Source organism: Podarcis gaigeae, assembly GCF_964106915.1.
Source record: "Podarcis gaigeae genome assembly, chromosome: W".
NCBI lineage: Eukaryota > Metazoa > Chordata > Lepidosauria > Squamata > Lacertidae > Podarcis > Podarcis gaigeae.
In genome coordinates, this window is record NC_139695.1 from 21,036,551 (window position 1) to 21,045,169 (window position 8,619).

Consider the following 8,619-nt stretch of genomic DNA (forward strand, 5'->3'; position numbering starts at 1 on the left):
GACTGTTTGGCTCCGAAGCGCCCTCTCCGATTGCATGGAGCCCGGAGAGCCCCGTGGTTTTCCACGGATCTGAGGACAATGAAACAATCGTTGAGACGGCTAGAGCGCCGGTGGCGGATAACTCATTCCGAATCTGACTGGACACAGGTTAGAGCTCAACGTTGAGCCTACCAAGTGGCGATAGCGACGGCGAAGAAGAATTTCTTCACCGCCTCTATTGCATCTGCAGAAAACAGCAGCAGGAGACTTTTTCAGGTGGTTCACAATTTAGCGGGCCACATGTTCTCCTGCAATGATTTTGCAAAGTTTTTTGCAGATAAAATCGCTCAGATTCGGGAAGAAGTAGACTCCACCGTGGGAGCAGGGCCGGGGCGGGAGAGTGCTAGAGTCCTGTCTAGTCAAGTTGTGTGGGATCAATTCCAATCTGTTACCTCCGAGGATGTGGACAGGCTGCTTGGACGAGTGAAGCCAACCACCTGTCTCCTGGATCCTTGCCCATCCTGGCTTATAAAAGCTAGCCGGGAAGGACTGGGCGATGGGCTTCGTGGGGTGGTGAATGCTTCCCTCTGTGAGGGAACCTTCCCAGACCCGCTGAAAGAGGCGGTTATTAAACCGCTTCTTAAAAAACCATCTTTAGATGCGGCCACGATGGCCAATTATCGCCTAGTCTCAAACCTTCCATTCTTGGGCAAGGTGATTGAGCGAGTGGTTGCTGAACAATTCCAGGCACGCCTGGAAGAAGTGGACCATTTGGATCCCTTCCAGTCGGGATTCAGGCCTCATCATGGGACTGAAACTGCCTTGGTTGCACTGGTTGATGATCTCTGGCGGGCTAGGGACAAAGGTGAGAGCTGTTTCCTAGTTCTGCTGGATCTCTCAGCGGCGTTTGATACCATCGACCATAACATCCTTCTGGACCGTCTTGAGGGGCTGGGAGCTGGGGGCACTGTCATACAGTGGTTCCGCTCCTTCCTCCTGGGCCGTGTTCAGAAAGTGGTGGTGGGGGATGAGTGTTCAGACCCCTGGGCTCTCACTTGTGGGGTGCCTCAGGGTTCTGTCCTCTCCCCCATGCTTTTCAACATTTACATGCAGCCACTGGGAGAGATCATCAGGAGGTTTGGGCTGGGTGTTCATCAGTATGCAGATGATACCCAGCTCTACCTCTCTTTTAAATCAGAACCAGTGGAGGCGGTGAAGGTCCTGTGTGAGTGTCTGGAAGCGGTTGGAGGATGGATGGCGGCTAACAGATTGAGGTTGAATCCTGACAAGACAGAAGTACTGTTTTTGGGGGACAGGAGGCGGGCAGGTGTGGAGGATTCCCTGGTCCTGAATGGGGTAACTGTGCCCCTGAAGGACCAGGTGTGCAGCCTGGGAGTCATTTTGGACTCACAGCTGTCCATGGAGGCACAGGTCAAATCTGTATCCAGGGCAGCTGTTTACCAGCTCCATCTGGTACGTAGGCTGAGACCCTATCTGCCTGCAGACTGTCTCACCAGAGTGGTACATGCTCTGGTTATCTCCCGCTTGGACTACTGCAATGCGCTCTACGTGGGGCTACCTTTAAAGGTGACCCGGAAACTACAACTAATCCAGAATGCGGCAGCTAGACTGGTGACTGGGAGCGGCCGTCGAGACCATATAACACCGGTCTTGAAAGACCTACATTGGCTCCCAGTACGTTTCCGAGCACAATTCAAAGTGTTGGTGCTGACCTTTAAAGCCCTAAACGGACTTGGTCCAGTATATCTGAAGGAGCGTCTCCTCCCCCATCGTTCTGCCTGGACACTGAGGTCCAGCTCCAAGGGCCTTCTGGCGGTTCCCTCACTGCGAAAGGCCAAGTTACAGGGAACCAGGCAGAGGGCCTTCTGGATAGTGGCGCCCGCCCTGTGGAACGCCCTCCCATCAGATGTCAAAGCGATAAACATCTACCTGACACTCAGAAGACATCTGAAGGCAGCCCTGTTCAGGGAAGTTTTTAATATGTGACATCTTAGTGTATCTTTCATCTTTGTTGGAAGCCGCCCAGAGTGGCTGGGGAGACCCAGCCAGATGGGCGGGGTACAAATAAATTATTATTATTATTATTATTATTATTATTATTATTATTATTATTATCTCTCATCCATGCAGCTCCACAGACTCAGATGGAGCTTGACACACCATTCCTGAAGGATGCAATAATCTTGCAATTGTGGTGGACCAACTACATGCCAACAGGATGTCGGACTGAATGGGCCTTGGCCTGACCCAGCAAGGCTCTTCAAATGCGCTTATGTTCCCCTGACTTTGGGGACGCCTTGCAGGAGTCTCACCGGTCTCATGGCTATTCTTCTAGTGTGGACCAGTTCGACAAGCTCTCCCCCGAAAGCAGGTGCACCATCCAGAACATGCTGGCACTGTACCTGAAGAAGAAAGCGAACACAGACCAGGAGGCAGGGACTTCTAGGGGAAGCGAGGCCTTCATGCGGGAAGCCTTGACTCCTCACGTGCTCCACGGGATCAGCTTCGACCCCACCACCCAGTCTTCTGCTGCAGCAGATGAGGATGGGCATTCCTCCCCTTTCAACCATCTGGCAGAGTCACTCTTCCCCCTGGCCCAGAACAGGAGGCTCCTTCCCAACACGCAGAATGCATTGCACGTGATCAATGGGCCTGTGGTCACTGTGACATAGGCAGGGCCGGATTTATGTATAGGCTAAGTAGGCAGAAGCCTAGGGCCTCTAGATCTAGGGGGCCTCGCCAGCCTGCCTGCTCCCCGGCGCCGCAAACAGTCTTCCCTCTCCCCAAATTGCAAACCCAAGACTTCATGCAGGGCATTTCTCCCCCATTTCAATGACATTTTGCTTCAAAAGGAAAGGTGGACTTGGAGAAGGCAAGCAAAATGCGAGGGAGATAGTGAAAGATACAGGAAATTGAATGCAGATTTCCAAAAAATAGCAAGGAGAGACAAGAGGGCCTTCTTAAACGAGCAATGCAAAGAAATAGAGGAAAACAACAGAATGGGAAGAACCAGAGATCTGTTCAAGAAAACTGGAGCTATGAAAGGAACATTTCATACAAAGAGTACCATAATAAAGGACAAAGGTGGAAAGGACCTAACAGAAGCAGAAGACGTCAAGAAGAGGGGGCAAGTATACACAAAGGAATTATACCAGAAAGATATGGGTGTCTCATACACCCCAGGTAGTGTGGTTGCTGACCTTGAGCCTGACATCCTGGAGAGCAAAGTCAAATGGGCCTTAGAAAGCACTGCTAGGAGGTTAGAAGGGATCTAAACAAGAGGGGGACTTTAGAGCAGAGATCCTTAGAATGTTTGCGGAGATAAAACAGAGTGAGAAAAATGTAGAGCACAAGTTAGAACAAGTAGAACACAGAATTGGGGAAGTGGACAAGAAGATAGATGTAACAGTAAATGAATTGAAGAGTCAATTGAAAGAGGTTTTTAGGAGGACGCAGGCAGTGGAGGAAGGTCTGAAAAAGACAAGAACGGAAGTGAGAGATGTAAAACGTGAGGAAGATAAGATAAAAGCTGAGATACTGGAACTGAACAAAAGCCAAGAGGACATGAAAGACTGGATTGCTTTGAATGAATTAAGACAGAGGGAGGCCAATCTTAGGTTGAGAGCCATACCCGAAGTTCAAGGCGAAAACATAAAAGAGAAATTAATAACAGAACTAGCCCTATGGTTAGAGACCCCAATAGAAGAGGTTGAGAAGACAGTCCAATCGGCTTTCAGATTGAAAGTCAAATCAGTAAGGAATAAAAAATTTGTTGGAGACTGTCTAGTTACATTTAAAGAAAGGGAAATGAGGAACAGGATCCTCCAAAAAAATAGAGAGAAAAGGTTAAACATTGGGGGAAATTACATAATTATTTTCAAAGACATTCCAGTTAGGCTCCTAAAACGTAGGGACCCCTACAAAGAACTGGTACAGATACTGAAAAGAAATAATATTGAATTCAAGTGGGAGTTCCCTGAAGGAATTTCCTTCACATATAGGAGCAAGAGGCAAAAATTGACAAATCCAGAAGAAACAAGCAAATTTTTAAGAAAATATAAAGAACTAAAACCACAAAAAGAAGAAGACAAAGGAGAGGAGGCAGAAGGAGGGGAAAACCCAGAGGAGGAGGAGGGAGGGTCGGGGGAGGAGGAGGGGGAGAGGAGGGGGGGACAGAGGGAGGAGTCTAAAGGGAAATAGTAGCCGTTTTCTATCTTTCTCTTTAGGAAATCAATATGGCGTTAAAAATTTACAGCTGGAATGTTAATGGGATGAACAATAGGGGCAGGAGGAATAAAATTGAGCATATCCTAAAGAAAGAAGGCCTAGATATTATTTGCCTGCAGGAGACGCACATAGCGAGGAAGCATAAAAGAGTCTTGACTAACCAAAGACTGCGGAATGAATTTGTATCGTCAGATCGGAGTAAAAAAAGGGGGGTGGTCATCTATATTAATAAACAAATCGAAGCGAAACAATTATTTAAAGATGAAGAAGGAAGGATAGCAGCAGTACAAATTAATTGGCAAGGAGAAAAGGTAATAGTAGTGGGGATATATGCGCCGAATGTTAATAAGTCAGAGTTCTTTAGGAGGTTAGAAGGAAAGTTATCTGATTACGCTGATCAGAAAATTATACTTTTGGGAGACATGAACGGCGTGGTGTCGTTAGAGTTGGACAGGCAAAGGGACACGAAAAGTATAGAAGGAAAGCTACCCAGAACCTTTTTCTCTTTGGTCCAGAACTGCAATCTAGTGGATATTTGGAGATTTAAATACCCCTTGGAAAAACAACACACTTATCACTCAGAACCCAATGACTCATTTTCAAGATTAGACCAGATATGGATCTCGGCAGAATTAATCCCAAGAGCCGCAAGGGTGGGGATACAGGCCAAAACAATTTCCGACCATAACCCAGTAAAAATGGAACTGAAGGGGCTGGAAAGAAGATTAAATAGATGGAAAATGAAAGATTATTTACTGGACGACCAAGAGATAATAGAGAAAGCTCAAAACAGGTTAAAAGAATATTTTGAAGATAATTTAGGTAATGGTACAAAACCAAAGGTGGTGTGGGATGCAGGCAAGGCGGTGATGCGGGGCTTCTTTATCCAACATAATGCAATTAAGAATAAAAAGAGAGAAAAGGGGAAAAAAGAAATTTTACAACAAATATTGGAGAATGAACAGAAATTAACTAAAAATCCCAAAAATAAGAAAATAAAAGAGAACATTAAAGTTCTACAATCCCAGTACGCGATGTTGATAAATAGAGAGATAGAATGGAAAGTTAAAAAATTAAGACAAAGGAACTTCGAATATGCTAATAAATCAGGGAAGCTATTGGCTTGGCAATTAAAAAAAAGGAAGGATCAGAATACAATAAACAAAATTGAGGTAGAAGGAGAAGAGATAAATAAGCCCAATGAAATAAGGAAGGCCTTTTTGGACTTTTACAGAGGACTCTTCAAAAACACAGAAAGGAATAACATGAGGAAAATAGAGAGATATTTAAAAGCTAAGAACATCAATAAGATTTCCACAGTAGAAAAAGAGAAGCTGAACGCTCTAATTGAGATAGAAGAAATCAAAGCAACAATTAAGAACTTAAAAAATGGGAAAGCCCCAGGCCCGGATGGGTTTACCGGCAGATACTATAAGGAGATGGAACCAGTTCTGCTGACCCCATTGCAAGAAGTAATGAATAACATCCTCAAAGAAAGAGAACTACCAGAGACGTGGAAGGAGGCATTGATCACATTAATTCCTAAACAAGACTCAGATTTACAGCAGATCCAAAACTATAGACCGATTTCCCTGTTAAATATAGACTACAAGATTTTTGCGGGAATCCTAGCAAAGAGATTAAAAGACATTCTGGTAGAAAGTATACACAAAGACCAAGCCGGCTTTTTGCCGGGTAGGCAAATGAAAGACAACATAAGAAACATAATAAACATCATAGAATACTTAACAGACAGGTGCGATAAACAAGGTTTGTTGTTATTCGTGGACGCCGAGAAAGCGTTTGATAATGTAATCTGGGATTTCCTGCTGAAACAATTGGAACATATGGAAGTGGGCACTGAATTTTACAACGGGATAAAAGCAATCTACACAGAACAAAGGGCAAGACTCATAATAAACAATGTAGAGACTGCAGAAATAATAGTAACAAAAGGAACAAGACAGGGATGCCCACTGTCCCCATTACTGTTTGTAATGGTATTAGAGGTCTTACTTAATTCCATAAGAGACAACAAAAAAATAAAAGGAGTAAGGGTCGGTCAGAACGAATATAAAATTAAAGCTTTCGCTGACGATCTGGTTGTAACAATGGAAGACCCAATAGACTCAACAAAAGAGGTACTTGAAGAATTTGATCAATTTGGAAAAGTATCGGGCTTCAAACTTAATAAAAGGAAAACAAAAATGATAGTTAAGAATATGTACAAGGACAAAGTTGAAGAACTACAAAGAGAAACGGAATTAGAGGTGACCAAGAGGGTGAAATATCTAGGAGTATGGGTAACGCCAAAAAATATAGATTTATTTAAAAATAATTATGAAATAGTATGGAAAGGAATTAAGAAAGATATAGAAACGTGGGGCAGGCTCAGATTGTCATTTTGGGGTAGAATAGCCACAATTAAAATGTCCGTACTTCCAAGAATATTATTTCTCTTCCAAAATATCCCAGTGATCAAAGGTACAAGGATATTTAAAGTCTGGCATAGGGAGATCTCAAAATTTATCTGGCAGGGGAAGAAGCCCAGAATAAAATTTAAATTGTTGACGGATGTGAAGGAAAGGGGAGGCTTCGCCCTGCCAGATCTGAAATTATATTACGAGGCATCATGCCTATGCTGGGTAAAGACATGGATCAATCTGGAGGACAGAGAAGTGTTGGACTTAGAGGGCCACGACAATCGATTTGGGTGGCACGCCTACTTGTGGCATGGGCGGAGGAGAACGCATAAGGAATTTGGAAATCACATATTTAGGGGCCCACTGATTGAGGTATGGGAAAGGTATAAAGACGTGCTAGAACCTAAAACACCCCACTGGCTGTCACCATTAGAGGTTATGTCCGTTAAAAAGACCAATATGAGGGCCAATTGGGCCACATATGAACAACTGTTCATGAAAGAGGAAGGAAAGTGGAAAATGAGGCCGTACGAGCAGGTCAAGAACCAAGTTTATGATTGGCTACATTACTTCCAGATAAATGACATGTTTAGGAAAGATATCAAAGATAAAGGATATGCTGATAAAAACTCTAGATTCCAAATTGAGATCCTGGAAAATAATATAAAAACTTTGTCTAAAATGTACAATCAGTTACTGGACTGGAATCTAATTGATGAGGAAGTCAAGTCGGTAATGACACACTGGGCCAAAGACTTTGGCCGTAACATCTACTTCGAAGAATGGGAAAAACTATGGAAACAACATCTTAAGTTTACGGCTTGTGTGACACTTAAGGAGAATCTAATGAAAATGTTCTACCGTTGGTATATGACTCCCGTTAAATTAGCCAGAATGTACGGATCCTGTAATAAATGCTGGAAGTGCAAGGAAAGAGAGGGGACCTTCTACCATATGTGGTGGGAATGCCAAAAGGTTAAAGGGTTCTGGGAGAGTGTGTATAATGAAATGAAGAAAATTTTAAGCTATACTTTTGTTAAAAAACCCGAGGCATTCCTGCTGGGATTGGTAGGAAGGGAGATAAAAAGGAAAGACTACAAGCTGTTTCAGTACGCAACAACGGCAGCAAGGGTCCTGTTAGCTAAAAATTGGAAATTAGAGGGTTTGCCGACAATTGAGGATTGGAGATCAAAATTACTAGATTATGTGGAGATGGATAAGATGACAGGGAAAATCAGATATATAAAAGACCAGAGGTTTGTAAAAGATTGGGAAAGTTTTATGAAATATCTGGAAAACTTAAGCGATGGACAGATAACACTAGTGGGTTTTAAGGGAGCTCTGTAAGAAGCAAAGGGTAATGTCTAAAGAAAAACAGATGAACTAGAATGATTAACGGCACTACAAAATAAGAAATGCGGAATTATTTGCCTTTATTAATACGGATGATTTGTGGAAAGGTTGAAGGAAGTCATTTTTAAAATATGTGTGATATTAAGTGGAATATTATAGTCTGTCTTGTATTTTGATTTATGTAAACTAATAAAAATTACGCATGAAAAAAAAAAATAGAAAGCACTGCTAATAAGGCCAGTGGAAGTGATGATATTCCAGCTGAACTATTAAATTTTGTTAAAGATGATGCTGTTAAGGTGCTACACGCAATATGCCAGCAAGTTTGGAAAACTCAGCAGTGGCCAGAGGATTGGAGAAGACCAGTCTACCTCCTTTAGAGGAAAAGGCCTTGAGGGGAGGACCTCTTGCCTCCACAATCCTTCCTAAACATGCATAAGCTGAGAGGCAATTGTCCGGCAAATGTGGTGCTGTGGGGAGGCAGAAACATTTTCCTGCAGTTAAGTATTTTCTAAGTTCCTTTCCCAAAACTTCCCCAAACGGTTCTGAAGCCTCTCTAACCTCAGAAGTCTTTTCCTCTCTCGGGAATTCTGGGATTCGAGGATAACTTCATGGA